Genomic DNA, 16070 nt, shown 5'->3' on the forward strand with positions numbered 1-16070 from the left:
GACCAGTGTTGTATTCTACTTGGTCTTAACTGTTCAGTTTCCCCCGTAACCTCGCTTTGGGATGAAAGTTCAGGCTGCCGACGAGGCTTCTGTGGTCGTCCTTTGGTTTTTCTCTTCTTTTTGGCCCTGCCGCGTGGCTTGCGGGATCTTAGTTCCCTGACCAGGGACTGAACCCAGGCCCCTGGCAGCGACAGCCCCAAGTCCTGACCACTGGACCACCGGGGACTTCCCCGTCCGTTGCCTCTTCTGTGGGAGGTGGTCACACCGGGAGCTGTAAGGTGTCCCCTCCAGCCCAAGACCCCAGCGTGCACCTGTGCTCATGGCACACAGTCGGCGCCGCACAGTGCCCCACACGCATTCAGCAGCTGTTGGTCTGCATTTTCAGGAGGGACCGATGGATGCCAGGGGCACAAGAAAAGTTGAGTTGGGTCCTCCCTAAGGCTCCCCGCCCTGCAGTGCGGTGCTGGAACCCTTCTCTGTAAACGCCGGGAGCCTAGGAAAAGAGCACTTTTATTAATCCGGCTCACCTGCCCAGGAACTAAACCCGCACGCGGTTGGAATCCCTTTAGTAGAATCCAGCCTGGGTGTCTGGGAACTTTGTGGGGCGCCCGAAGGACTCATTTGGGGTTTCTGCGAAGGACGTGCTCTTTCTGATGGACGCGGCGATGGGGAATATTCCCCGGGTGGGGGGTGGTTAGTGGCTGTCCTCCGCGCCTCCCGGGAGATATCGCTGCCCCTGCATCCCTCTCGGGGCTTTTCTTTGTAGGGTTGTTGCTTCATGTTACCGGCAGCAACGCCTTACTGCAGCGCTGGACAACAGGTTGTCCCCACTTACTGGAAGGATTTTCTAACAAGTGGATCAAACCTGACTCCTGGCCAACAGGTGGAATTATCACTTGAGCTTGGCCCTCTCGGGGCTGCTCAGTGTCCCCTGTGTGATGGTGGAGACCCAGATGGGCTAGGATACCCCGTTGTAGGGATGGAGGATGCCCCCCTGTATGCAGGTATGGCAGGGGGTTTATCCATCCTTCTCTACGGAGAGACAGGTGCTGCCCTGAGGAACCTTGGCTTTACGTTGGCAACCGGCCTTGTCTCTCCATGGCAGATTCCTAGAAGTGAATTTTCGAGATCAAATGATAGAAGCACATGTAATTGCACTAGATATTACCCAGTTTCCCCCAATGGGGACTGTGCTGTTTTGCACTCCTACCCACGCTGTAGGTGAGAGAAATGAGGCTGTTGAAGTCTTTAAACTTCCGCCAACCTGATGGGTGTCATGGTATCTAGCAGTTTTCGTTAACTATTAACATTTCTCTTATTAGGTGTAAACTTGGGCATGTGTTTTTAAGGGCCATTTCAGTATGTTTTTTTTTTGTGGTGCGCGGGCCTCTCACTGCTGTGGCCCCTCCCATTGTGGAGCACAGGCTCCGGACGCGCAGGCTTAGTGGCCATGGCTCACGGGCCCAGCCGCTCCATGGCATGTGGGATCTTGCCGGACCGGGGCACGAACCCGTGTCCCCTGCATCGGCAGGCGGACTCTCAACCACTGTGCCACCAGGGAAGCCCTCAGTATGTTTTTATATCAACAAATGCTTTTGCCCTTCTTCTCTGTAGAGTTGTTGTTTTTTTTTTTCTTCTTGATTTTTAAGAACTCTTTACATACTCGGAAAATAGCCCTTTGAATGTGACTTTGCTTATGGTGTTGTTTTAATTTTTTGGTAGGATTTTTTTTCTCTTTTTACTTGGCCACACCTCGTGGCTTGTGGGGTCTTAGTTCCCAGACAGGGATGGAACCCGCGCCCCCTGCATTGGGAGCATGGACTCTTAACCACTGGACCGTCAGGCAAGTCCTTATGGTGTGTTTTTTTTTTTTTAAAAACTGTGTACCCTTTTTTTAGGAGTGAAATTGATCTATTTATTCTTCTGAATATTGAGTTAGAATTACGAAGGCATTTCCTACTCTGAGGTTGAGAATAAATTTGTCCCTGCTTTCTTCGAATATTTTCATTGTTTAGCTTTTTTCCTCTTAGAGTTCATTTTGATGTGTCCTGGGAGGTATGGATCTCATTTCATCGTTTTCAAAGGTCTTTTTAGATGTCCCCACACCATTTATTAAAAAGTTTATCTTTTCGGGCTTCCCTGGTGGCGCAGTGGTGGAGAGTCCGCCTGCCGATGCAGGGGACACAGGTTCGTGCCCCGGTCCGGGAAGATCCCACGTGCCGCAGAGCAAAAAAAAAAGTTTATCTTTTCTAGACAACAAACTAGTGGTTACCAGTGGGGGAGGGAAGGGGGGAAGGGAGAGATAGGGGTAGGGGATTAAGAGATACAAACTGCTGTGTATGAAATAAGTAAGCTACTGGGACTTCCCTGGCCGTCCAGTGGATAAGACTCCACACTTCCACTGCAGGGGGCATGGGTTCCATCCCTGGTCGGGGAACTAAGATCCCGCATGCTGTGTGGCACGGTCAAAAAAAAAAAAAAAAAAAGAAGAGCTACAAGGATATATTGTATAGCACAGGGAATACAACCAATATTTAATAAGAACTATAAATGGAGTATAACCTTAAGATATTGTGAATCACTATGTTGTACACCTGAAACTTATAAAATACTGTATAGCAACTCTACTTCAATAAAAAACGTGTAAAAAAAGTGAAATAAAGGAGACAGGGAAAATACAGAATTCATCTTTGCCACCTTGGTCCTATAGGAGCTTTAGCTCCTAGGACTAGCCAGTTCCTACGGATAGCAAATAACTGAGCTGTAAGCATGCTTCTCAAATACAAAGCTACCCGTCCAGATGCACACCCCACCCCCTGCTCTAAGGGGCTCCCATACTCTGGGCCACCATCCACCTGCCCTCATCCCCCCCAGGGCAGGTACCAGACAACAAGGACAGTCCCTGCAGCCAGGACCTGATGAAATTATTCACACCCATCCTAACCCTGCCTCACCTGTACCTTCCTGCAGGGCTCTTGTCTCGTTTCCCCCTTTCCCTCTGCCTCCTGACCGACCCTGGTGCTTCCCCGTGTAACCCTGCATGGTGTGTTGTGCCCCCTCCTCTTGGGAACTGTGAGTGATCATCCGTCTTTTCAATATTGGTCGTCTCCTGACCTGTTGGCCTCACCCCATACTTGAATAATAATAAAACCTACACTTTTTCCTTCCTTCCTTCCTCCCTCCCTCTCTCTTTCTTTCTTCTTTTTTATTTTTACATCACAATACACCCTCTTTATTTTGGTCACACATTGCACAGTACAATTTTAAAATGGAGTCAAAAAGAGAAGTCTGACGTTTAGTAAAGCATTATTTCATCTTGTATAATAACATGTTACTGACACTTTGGGTAGTTTAAGATTTTATTTAGACACAGTAAAGTTTATTTTATTGACGTATAGTTGATTTACAATGTGTTTATTTCCGCTCTACAACAAAGTGATTCCATTATACATACATATACATTCTTTTCCATATTCTTTTCCATGATGGTTTATCCCAGGATATTGAATATAGTTCCCTGTGCTCTACAGTAGGACTTGTTGTTTATGCATTCTATATATAATAGCTTGTATCTGCTAACCCCAAACTCCCAATCCATCCCTCCCCCAATCCCTGCCCCATTGGCCACCACGAGTCTGTTCTCTCTGTGTGTGAGTAGAAACAGTCAATTTTACACCATCACGTTAACGTATATTCTCATATGTTTTGCATATGTATAGGTTCATGCGAAGGTACATGGTTAAAGGAGTCATCACGTTCTCCGTTTTTATAAGATACTCTGTATTCTCATGTGGTCTTCAGACTTTGTAGAAAACAGTGGGCCGTCCCTCCATAACAGGCAATTTCCTAACTACATTTGAGAAAATGCATACGAGTATAAAACCTACACTTTACAACACAACCAACACGGTCTGAGAAGATTAACCCAGGGCTCTCACCCACAGCTGTCAACGATAGACGCTCTCTGGAGCTCTCTGTGGATCATTTTGGCGGCGTTAATTCCTGCAAAGGTATCGTCGGGGACCGAGCAAGGATTTATCAGGTGGCTTTACCAGGCTGTCCTTATTCAGGGCAACTGTACTGTATGACACTCGTGCATCCCGAGCCTGTAGGAATATTCTGAAGAGCAAACCCACAAATATCAAACCGCAGCTCCCATTGGCGTCACGCCCTCTTTTGCGACTTCATTCTCATCAATGTATGCTCTGCCGCTAAACCTTTACCTCGGTTTCTTTTTCTTTTCTCCTGCAGTTTTCCCCCGACAACTCGAGCGTGTTGCTATAGTGACCGGCGGGACTGATGGCATTGGATATGCGACAGCGAAGCATCTGGCCAAACTGGGCATGCACGTCATCATAGGTGATGATTCACTTCTACAACTCCTTGTGTCTTAGAGCGAGCGGGAGATACGCAGCTGCTTGCTTCTACGTGTATGGAAATATTGATGTGCTTCCAGATCCAACAAGGGCAGAAGGCGTAAGAGTGAATACTCAAAAACGGAAAGAGACAGGAAATTGTGTTGTGCTTTTTTTTGGACAGGAGTCGAGGTTCTACTGTGATATGGATCATATATTTTTTTCCCTGTGTGATTCACTGCAGTTTTGAATTAGTTTGCCAGGAGAGGCAAACTAGTTTGCCAGGAGAGGCAGTTTTGAGTTAGTTTGTTAGGAGAGCTCTAGTTTGCCAGACCTCTCCTAACAAATCATAGGATAAACTGGGTGGATTAAACAACAAACATTTTTCCTGTCCCAGTCCTAGAGGCTGGAATCTGAGATCCAGGCGTGGGCAGGGCTGGTTCCTCCTGAGGCCTCTCTCCTTGCCGTGTAGACGGCCGTCTTCTCCCTGTGCCCTCCCAGGGTCGTCCCTCTGTGTGTGTCTGTGTCCTGATCTCCTCTTCTTATAAGGACACCAGTCCTATGGAATCAGGGCCCACCCTAGTGGGTGGACCTTATTTTAGCTTCATCCCCTCTTTAAAGACCCCATGTCCAAATACAGCCACACTCTGAGGTCCTGGGGGGTCAGGGCTTCAACATATGACGTTGCGATGTCATGATTCAGCTCCCAACAGAATCTGAACAGCTTCTGCATTTCAGATTCTGAACCGAAACTCTCAGTGTTTCCCTTCTTCTGTCTGAAACTTTCTAATACTGGCTTATTTCGGTCCCTAAATCCTCTTTGAAAATGAAGGGACTTTCTTCTGCTAGGAAAGCGAAGATGGTTCAAGTGAGCTCATTTTACATTTGGGAACCTTCCCATTCAGCTGGAGGTAGAAGTTTAAATCAGCTGGAAAAAAGGATATGGGGAGATGAGCTTTGAAAAAAGGCCGTAATATTTATCATGCTTCTCCCGACATCATCTGGATTCAGTTAATCCCTTTTATGGTGTCCGTTTTTATGAAAATCGTACTGCAGGTCTGGTTTTAGGTGTTAGGGATTGCTTTCACTTCAGTCTTTCTAAAATATGAGCCACGGCCCTTCATTCATTCATCATCGATTCATTTCTTCCTTTCTCTCGTTTTTCCTCCATCGTGTGTTGAAGGATGACTACAGCTCAGACACAGCGCTTGGGGCTGTGGATTTAAACACACGTGAATCTCTCTCCTTTGTGGGTCTGTCCGTAAGCTCCATCCACAGCCAGATTCCCCCTTTTCTGGCCCCTGAATACCTTCACATCTAGTGAGGCCTCAGTGCACAAACTGAAATCCATCATAGTATGGATCTTTTTTTTTTTTCTTTGGTTGCGCTGGGTCTTAGTTGCGGCAGGCAGGCTCCTTCGTTGCAGCAGGTGGGCTCCTTAGTTGCGGCATGCATGTGGGATCTAGTTCCCTGACTGGGGATCGAACCCTGGCCCCCTGCATTGGGAGCGTGGAGTCTTAACCACTGCACCACCAGGGAAGTCCTGCTATGAGGATCTTAAACCTTATTTCAAGACATCTTCAAGAACTGAACCCTGATAGGAGAATGGGGCTTCTTTTGGTGGCCAAGCCATAGATCCTGTCCATCCTGTCCCTCTTTGTCTCGTCCATGTTCCCTTGGAGGCCGAATGGATGGTGATGATGTCCATTCTTCCCCATCGGAACTCACAGATGCCCTGAGTCCCGCGTGGGACATCCCCAGGGGTCCAGTGCAGCCCTCTGCTCTTGGAGGGGCGGGGCTTATCTGGGCACACACAACTCTTCCCTCACGCCCTTACATTGGAACTTTTTTTTGCTTTTGCAAAACCTGACTGCACCATTAAAATTTCTTCCATTTCATGGCCTGTCCCATGTTCCACTCTCTTTTCAAAGACTGCATTTTCTTACGGTGATTCCCTTTTTCACATCACCATCTATCTCTCATGTATGATGGGGTCTGTGGAATGGCCCACATTTGTCTTGCTTTGGGAGCAGTAGATCCCTTCTTGGTCTACTTCACTGTCCTTTGTCCCCATTGAGGGGTTCTTTTCATCAGGAATATGGCTAAGTTGTCCCCATTGAGGGGTTCTTTTCATCAGGAATATGGCTAAGTCCCATTCTCTGTTTTCTTTTGTGTGTGTGTGTTTTCTTTTTCTTTTGTTTCCCCTCTTTCAATAAGTCTTTTCTAAAAATTTGTTGGAATATAGTTGCTTTACAGTGTTGTGTTAGTTTCTGCTGTACAGAAAGTGAATCAGCTCTACGTTTACCTATGTCCCCTGTTTTTTGGATTCCCTTCCCATTTAGGTCACTGGAGAGCACCGAGTAGAGTTCCCTGTGCTCTACAGTAGGTTCTCATTAGTTATCTATTTTATACATAGTATCAATAGTGTATATATGTCCATCCCAATCTCCCAGCTCATCCCAGCTCCCTGCCTTTCCCCCCGGGTAGGTCCTATTCTCTTGATAGATGTGGACACATTAAAAGTTTCTGAACTTGAAATCACCAACTTTATCACGATCCGTAACTCCCCTTAGATGAAGATGGGTTGGTTGCAGACCAGGAGGTCTTGTGGGAGAGGGGATGCATCTGAGAATATATATCTGGAGCTTCTTTATCAACTTGAGCACCTCTGTGATCTGTTTATGTCTCTCTGGGGCCTGAGACTATCAAGGAGGTAGGATGTGGGAGCAGATCTCAAGACTGCAGGGAGACTGTGAGATGGTGATGGGCTCTAACCGCCTGATTTGCTGACTTTCCACGCAGGGGCAGCCTCTGTTGTCTCATTAGAGACATGACAAGCCTTCCATGTCTTGGATTTCTGCCAATATTTGGAAGACTTTGTCAAAGTGATGTCAGCTCTTGAAAAGGAAGAGCCATACATCCCCTCTGAGGACCGGCTGGGCCTGGGCTAGTGGTGGAAAGATGCTGGTGGAGCAATCCAGGAGGAGCTTTCTAGTCTGAGCAAAGATGGGAGGCTGGCATCCAGTGCCGGGTGTCTCTGCCCCTGTGATCTCTCCACAGCAGACATCTTCATCTTCTTAATTCCTAGTGAAGCTAGGTGATGTTGGAAGACAGAGAAATAAAAAGAGCCCCGTTTCTGTGCTTTTTGCCTCGGTGTGGTGGTTTTAGCTCATGAGGAAGTCTAGAGGGTTAGGTCACGAGGAGATCTAGAGGGAAGGTCAGGATGAGGTCTAGCTGGGTGATGAGTATGTACTGCAGACACGGGCACTGAGCATATGTGAGCAAGCCTGGGTACCCAAGCGTTTGAGGACTGGAGCCCTGACTGGTATCACCTCCTTTAGGGGATGTTTCTTGAGCATCAGGTATGGTATCCGTCAGCACCAAATTTCTACTTTTCTCGAGTTAAACAGAGAGTAGACAGCACATCCTCACCCACTTGTGTCTCCTTTCCCACTAACGTTCTGATGTCCCTGTTTGAACTTTCCCCGAGGGACACAGTTCTGACCCTCCCTGTCAATCTGGTCACGTAGGGAGTCTTACTGCCTCTGTGTGTCTTTGAGGGGATAGTTGAACATATCCTGAGAGGGACACTTTTTCTTCTTACGTGACAGCTGGAGACAAGGTCACTTAATGAAACATTATCATTGGGCAGAATGCATTTTTCTATTAAACACAGATTAAGAGATGGGTTTAATCAATTGCACATTCTCAGTCCCGAAGCCATGAATATTTACAGAATAATCAATTACTTGCTGAAGAATTGAAGTGATAATCTGGGTCCGAGTCCAGCCCATTAGTGTTGCTAAGAATGCATGAATTATTCAGTTTCCCATCTGTTCACAGTATCTTAGTTCCTACTGTTTCAAAATACTGTTTTGGTGGAGGATCCCTCTTTATTCATAATTCTTCATAAACGGTCATCTAAGGTTTAGACCAGGGGTTGGTACGCTTTTTTCTACTATAGGCTGGATGATAAATATTCTCATAGGTCTCTCATTGATGATCAGCTCTGCCCTTACAGCAGGAAGTCAGCAACGGTCAATACTTAAAGTACATGACTGTCTAAGCGATGGGCCGGATGTGGCCCCAGGTCCGTAGTGTGCTGGCCCTAATTTGGGTCCAGTATCTTTTTTTTTTTTTTTTTTTTAAACAAGTGGCAGTTCTGTTGCTTCTCGCAGATCTTTACAATCTGGTGGCTAGGGTGCTGTCTTCAGGGAGCGGACCTGGATATGAGAGGTTGTCCTTCCCACTCGACTTGGTGCCCCTGAAGCCTTGCACTGCAGCACGTATAAAACCTAACCCCTGCTGCACGAAGGCTGAACGGAAGGCGGACCCGCTGCGTTTGAGCCCTGCTTCTGTCGTGGCGGACTGTTTCCTGGTATGCAGCCATCACTCCGGAGGTGCATGGGCAGCACTGGCAGCTGTGTACGGAGATGCACGGGCAGCACTGGCAGCTGTGTACGGAGATGCACGGGCAGCACTGGCAGCTGTGTACGGAGGTGCACGGGCAGCACTGGCAGCTGTGTACGGAGATGCACGGGCAGCACTGGCAGCTGTGTAGGGTCAAGCATCCCATATCCAGCCCGTAGAAGGCAGCTGCTAAAGATGACGTTTGCCCCCAAAGTGCCTCTCCATCCCTCCCGTACAATCCAGCCCTGACTGCCTGAATATTTTTTCCTTTGATTTCTTTTTAATTTTTTAAATTTCTGTCTTCTGTTGGAGCATAGTTGATTTACAGTGTTGTGTTAGTTTCAGGTGTACGGCAGAGTGAATCAGTTATACGTGTACATATATCCACTGTTTTTTAGATTCTTTTCCCATAGAGGTCATCACAGAGTACAGAGTTCCCCGTGCTCTACAGTAGGTCCTTGTTGGTTATCTGTTTTATATCTAGCAGTGTGTATAAGTCAATCCCAAACTCCAAATTTATCCCTCCCCCCTGGTAACCACAAGTTCGTTCTCTAAGTCTGTGAGTCTGATTCTGTTTTGTAAATAAGTTCATACGTGTCAGTTTTGTTTAGATTCCGCCTAGAGCCGATATCATATCCTGATTGCCTGAGCATGCAGTGAGCTGCCCGTCGGGGGACGCTGCCGGCCGTGGCCAGTTTGTCCTGCTGTTCCATCGCTTCTCCCCAGCCCACCCTCAGCTTTCTTTCTTCCTCTGGACACTTATGTCTTTCTGACTTCATTTGAGCTTCTGCTACGCCAGCCCTTGATGTCAAGATGGTCTCAGGCTGGAGGGTAGCCCAGCAGCAGATGGTGTTTTAATGTTTAAAAATTGCACAAGTTTCAGAAACAAGCTCATACATGTCTGCAGCCCTCACTTACCCCATGAATTCCATTTTTCTTTTTTTTTTTTTTGGTCTTTGATGCCCGGAACATTTAGGGATGGAAGACATGCTTCTTTGCCATCCTGCCCCTGCACTCCCGCAGTGCAGGAAGGCTCTCCCAGCGAGAACACGTCATAACCGCATAATGTTTATTTCTTTGAGGAGCTGGAGGTGCAAAGGACTTCTGCAGCTGCGTCTTCTTGATGTCTGCAGCTCTGAACTCCGAGGCAGTGACAGTTTCTATATTCCTTTTCGTTCACCCCCAGAGATGTCCTTTGCCGCGTTTATCTTCAGCAGGGGGCATTTCTCATTCCCCCTGGGTTCACCACTTCTCCTCTCTTATATGTTTGTTACAAATACACCCGTTGCTGTAAACATCTTTTTTGTTGTTTTGTTTTGGAAAGGGCATTGCCTAGATTCACTTGGGGACACTTGTCAGTGACACAGAGCACATAACACAGAGGAAATAGTAGGGAATACTCTTAGAGTGTGTAAGTGAGATCACGGGTACGTAAACAGCATGCAGAAATGCATGATAAAAGGATTGCTTGGTCGTATACTTTCACGGAGACCTCAATAGGCTTTGACCCCAGAGAACCAGCATCTTCCCAGGAGGGGCTGTGGCTGCAGGTGGGAGGGTGATGTGGGCGGGACCTGCCCCTCCCAGGCCCCTCAGCGGTGTCCTCTTGCCCCCTGTTGGTTCTCTGGGCGTCAGGGCTCCATGCCCACCCCTGTGTTCACAGGTGCCAGCTCTGGCCTCCCTGTTGAAGGTGTCCTGTGACTCAGCCCCCAGGGAGTTTCAGGTGTGGCTTCTCCTGCACAAGGTCAGAGGCGCTGCTTGAGGCCGGCTCCTTAATCAGGGATGCTGCCTGGGAAGCAGGCTGTCCTGGCTTCTCCCCATCCCATCAGGACCCCCTTAAAGTGAGGGCTGTCTGCGCACAGACGTAAGGAAGAACAGCCCCCCTGCCCTCCAGGCTCTACCCTCACGGTCAACACAGATTCACCTACTCAGGCATTAAAGAAACCTCATTCACTTTCTTTCGCCCCAAATTTCAACTGGGACACCCTCATCCTACACAAAAGACCCGTCACCACCCTTCTAAGCGAACGTTCCCAGCATCGCACCCGCTGATTTTACGGAGTCACGGGTAACGGGAGGAGACATCTCGAGCTCATGGTGGGAATGTCCCGCGATGGTTTTTCTTCTTTTTTAATTTTTTTTTTTGGCCGTGCCACGCGGCTTGCGGGATCTTAGTTCCCCGACCAGGGATGGAACCCAGACCCTCGGCAGTGAAAGCGCAGAGTCCTAACCACTGGACCTCCCGGGAAGTCCCCCGTGATGGTTTTTATAGCTCAAGCCACTGTGAACAGAGCGGTCGCCTGGACCAAAAGTCTCTCGAAAGCTCTATGTCTAGTCTGACATTTCTGCTGACAGTTTCATGCTCATATGCTCTTGGTGTCCCCGTGGTCCCGATACCACTAGGTGCTTCGTGTCCTTGGAATTACTGAAAAGTAAGATGTCCCAGAAATGCATCCTTTTGACCAATCCACCTAAAGAAAATGCATCTTCAATGGGTATGCTGAATCCGCTACAGTTGCTCCGATGGCCAAATTCAATGCCAGAACGGAAGGAGACACTTAGCATGTTGTAGGGCTGTGTTTACTGTCTCAAGAAAACATTGTTTCACATGGGGTAGTTTCCTTACCCTGAATTGTATCTTTTCTTTTCCTTGTAGGCGGAAATAACAAAGGCAAAGCGGAAGAAGCTGTGAGAAAGATAAAAGAGGAAACCCTCAATGACAAAGGTACTCTACTGCCCGGTGGACAGATGGCTCTACTGCTTGGTCTGGGGGCTGCAGACCCTGGCGTGGGCTCAGGGACCCGGATGGTGGAAGTGGCTCTGGGCAGCGGTGTCTCTGATTCTTGGGCTTTTCTATGGGGGGGCTTTTGTCCTCCTTGGGGCGTGGAAGGTGGCAGCAAGCATGCTGCTACCACGGCACCTGCTGGGGAGGGCATTCCTTGTGAAACTGGGACCCGTTTTCATTCCCTGTCGATCTCCAGGGCCCTCTGAGGCCCGTGTTCACTCAGGAACCGTTGGATGCACCCTCCGGCAGGTACACCTACTTTTCTCGGGTTCTTGAAGGGAAGATGCACCAAACAGGACCCTGCCGGGTCTCACGGGGATCAGCGCTGCCCCGTCGTGCATCCCCGGGGCCTTCTCTACCTATTGAACCCGGGGGATACACACACGGCCCTCACATCTTTCCTGATACCAACGCTCTCCGGTGCTTTCTGAGCCCAAGCCTGGTGCCTTATGTTTAAAAAAAGCGCATGCAGGTCACTTTCTTGGCCGTCAGAGCCAGGGTGTTTCAAGCATCACCCAGAAGCTGAGGATTCCCATCTGTGGGCAGATGGCGATTCCTGAGAGACACGTGAAAACCCCGGACGGACGGGTAAAGCCGTATCTGTCCCTTTGTGTCAAGACTCCCACTTGTGGGTGTTCAAGTTTGACCGTCCGGCCCTCTGCCCAAGGCTGGGGCGTGCTGACATTCCCAATGTGTCCCCTGCCCTCGTGGCAGGATGTCTTTCATCCTTTTCCTCCCCCCCCCTTTTTTTTTTTTTTAATGGGGATAGAGTTGTTTTACAATGTTGTGTTAGTTTCTACTGTACCGTGAAGTGGAGTTCCCTGTGCTGTACGGCAGGTTCTCATTAGATATCTACTAGGATGCCTTTGATCTTGAGATAGAACACAGGGGGGCTCCCGCAGCTCTCATGCAACACCAGGCAGCTCCTGCAGACAGAGGCGCTGCTTCTCTCCCTCGCCTGCCCCGGGGCAGAAGTGGTCCACTGTTGTGACAGCCGATCGTGAGCCCCCGTCCCTAGTTTGCAGTGGCTCAGGGGGCCTCTCTCTCCAACGCCTTGGTTTCCACCCAGCGTGTATTTCCCGGGCCTCTAGCAGTAGCATCACCGGGGCAGGTGGTTAGAAGTGCTGATTTTCAGCCCTGAGCACGGAAACTAGAGCAGGCGGGGCCGGGAAGCTGCATTTTCCCACGCCCTCCCCGGGAATCCCCCTGCCCCCCTCAAGTTTAAGAATCGCTGCTGTCGTGACCGCATGAAACCATAATTTCCAGACCCAAAGAGGAGCCTCGTGGAAACCGCCAAAGCGTGGGCTTCTTTTCATGACCTGAAAAACCGCTGGAAAGGATGAAAAAATAATTCACCCAAACTCGCTCGTGTTACACAGTCCTAACCAGTCAAGGTGCCGAGGTTCATCTGGGGCTACGTGTGCTTCTGTAAAACGTTTAAGAGCTTCATGTGTTCTGACAGAGCTGTAATCCGTAGCCCTGACTGATGGGAGGAAAGAACGTTCTAGAACATCTTTAGACAGTTTCCTGGTGGCATCAGCTTTGTACGCTGCGACTCACAGTTTGTGCAGAAAGCTCACGGATTAAAGGGAAAACGTCTCCGTAGCAGCTCTGTGCTGGAGGGGAGGCCCCCAGGGCCTGCGCTGGGCAGGGCGGTGATTCCTAATCACCCAGGACGGTGCTGTCAACGTCCCTCTGGTCAAGGCTGGTGACAGAGCCTCGGCCGTGTCTGCTCCTGTGTCTTCATTTCTAGCAAGTGACACCAAGTAGATCCATGAAATTTGCATCTGGGAGACGTAGCCGCCGGGGCGGACAGTCAGTCAGGTGCACACCGACAGCAGAGAGAGCCCAGGGGTCTGCCCAAGCCCCAAACCCCAGCCTGCCTGCACCCCACTTGCTGGCAGCCCCCCCGCCCCCGGGCATCCGTGTTTATGGAAAGGGCGAGGCTGGGCGTCCCTGGTGGGTAGCGGCCCTGCGCTGGTCCTTGTGTTGCTTGGAGCGGCCCTTGCCCAGAAGCTGGCAGCGCTCAGGGAAGCTCAGGTTCCCCCTGGCCTGGGAGGGGACCTGGGGGCCAGGCAGGTGTCTGGACACAAGCTGAGTGACCCCTGAGGTCTGCAGCAGGGATATGGTCTGAGCCAGGGTGAGCGTGGCCACTCCCACAGGGGCTGGTCCAGTGAGGGAGTGAACCCTTGATTACACACGCACACGCACCTTTTAAAATTCCTCTTGTGCATTGAACCAGACATGAAAGCAGCGCTGTCTGTATTTTACACCAGAAGCCTGGCACTTGGAAGTCAGTCCGTGCACACCGCAGCCCGTGCACGCCTGGAGGGGTCCATGGGACAGGTGGGAGATGCTGAGACCTGGCCAGAGGAGGATGGTTTGGTGGTGGTCCTCGAACTGACGTTGCTGAATTCGCACCCAGCCTCGGGATTCCCCCAAGCCAAGGTCCAGCCAGTCCCGGGGGAAGAGGGGCACTCCCTGTGCCGGGGACCCGCTGCATAAGGGTAGGGCCGGTGGGGACACTGGGTCTCCCTGTGCATTGGTGGCCGTCGGTCGGCCCTCACCCTTCCTTTTGGCTTAGCTCCCTGCAGACTCGGCCGGACCCGGTCTGGGTCAGGATGCTCTCTGGAGTGGAACCCACAGCCCTGCAGAGGTGCTTCTGTCCAGACTAGCTACCCTGCTGCAGCCTCTAAGGGTCTTGTCCCCACATCCCCTGGCTTCCCACTTGGCCAGGGGGAGCCCCACCTGTTCCTCGCTTATGGCTCTTCTGTGATTCTCTGGATTCTTCTCTTTTTGTTTCGGAGCAAATCAGCAGATAGCCTGAGACTAGCAAATGACTGTCGAGAACACAATTATTTCTTTTCTTTTTGAAATTTTTATTGGGGTATAGTTGCTTTACAGTGTTGTGTTAGTTTCTTCTGTACAGCAAAGTGACTCAGTTATACATAATACATGTATCTATTCTTTTTCAGGTTCTTTTCCTATATAGGTCATTACAGAGTATTGAGTAGAGTTCCCTAACACAATTATTTCTAAATGCCGAATTTCTCTGTAGCCTACCTCCCCCCTCATCTCTGTACTGACCCTTTTTTCTTAGTTCTCCGTTGAATGCTTTATGTGCTGTACCATCTGCCTTTGACATCACAGTCAGTTGAGGTCATGTTTGGGGCTGGGATGGGAGGGATGCCTGCATATCAGAGTATAACTAGGTTGGCTTTCAGAACGATATATTCGTGAGTATGGTCTCAGGAATCAAGGTGCCGTCGATCATTTCTCAACCTAGAGATTTCCAGGGAAGAGACTTTTCGTACCTTATCACCATGTATCCATGGTACCAAAACCTTTATTGCTCTTGAGTAATTATGTGCTGATGCAAGCTCTCTTATTTGGAGCAAATAGTCTTGCTAATTTACCAAAAAAAAAAAAAAAGAAAAAAAAACCCACCCCAAAATACCAATAAAAACCCGAACACCACAAAAAGAAACAGCAAAATGGTATAACAACGTTCAAATGAACCCAAATGGAAACAGATAATTTAAATACTTTTAAAAGGACTCCAGGCAGTTAAACTTTGCTTTGCCCATTTCACAGTGACGCATGCAACCCACGAGGGAATTCCCTAGTCCCAAATCCTAGGAAATGTGGTGTCTGTTCTTCGTTTTTAAAAGGAGAAAGGCATCCCTTGCTTTGTGTCACTGTTCCACACTTTTCCACGGTCAGCAGTGTCTTCCTGGACAATTTTACACCTTTCCTAACGTCATTCTTTTAAAAAATCTTTTAAATAAGTATATCGTGTTAGTTTCAGGTGTACAGCATGGTGATTCAGTTATACATGTACATAGATTCCTTTTCAGATTGTTTTCCTTTCTCGGTTACAACAGAATATCGAGCAGAGTTCTCTGTGCTCTACAGTAGGTCCTTATTAGTTATGTATTTTGTATATAGTAGTGTGTCTATGTTAACCCCAGACTCCTAATTTATCCCCCCCTCCCACCTTTCCCCTTTGGTAACCGTAAGTTCGTTTTCCATGTCTGTGACTCTGTTTTGTTAATAAGTTCATTTGTATCATTTTTTAAAAAGATTTATTGATTACTTATTTATTTATTTTTGGCTGCATCGGGTCTGAGTTGCAGCACGCAGGCTCTTCGTTGTGGCGCGCGGGCTTCTCTCTAGTTGTGGCGTGCGAGCTCAGTAGTTGCGATGTGCTGGCTTAGTTGCCCCGCGGCATGTGGGGTCTTAGTTCCCCTGACCAGGGATCGAACCCGCGTCCCCTGCATTGTAAGGTGGATTCTTTACCACTGGACCACTACGGAAGTCCCTGTATCATTTTTTATTGAAGTATAGTTGATTTACAATATCATGTTAGTTTCAGGTATACAGCACCGTGATTCAGTTTTATACTGAATTATATTATACTGAATTATATTCCTTTTCAGATTCTTTTCCCGTATAGGGTATTACGAGATACTGAGTAGAGTTCCCTCGGCTGTTCAGTAGGTCCTCGTTGGTTGTCTGTT

Source organism: Monodon monoceros, unplaced genomic scaffold (assembly GCF_005190385.1).
Source record: "Monodon monoceros isolate NGI ecotype Baffin Bay Population unplaced genomic scaffold, NGI_Narwhal_1 Super_Scaffold_22, whole genome shotgun sequence".
Lineage (NCBI taxonomy): Eukaryota > Metazoa > Chordata > Mammalia > Artiodactyla > Monodontidae > Monodon > Monodon monoceros.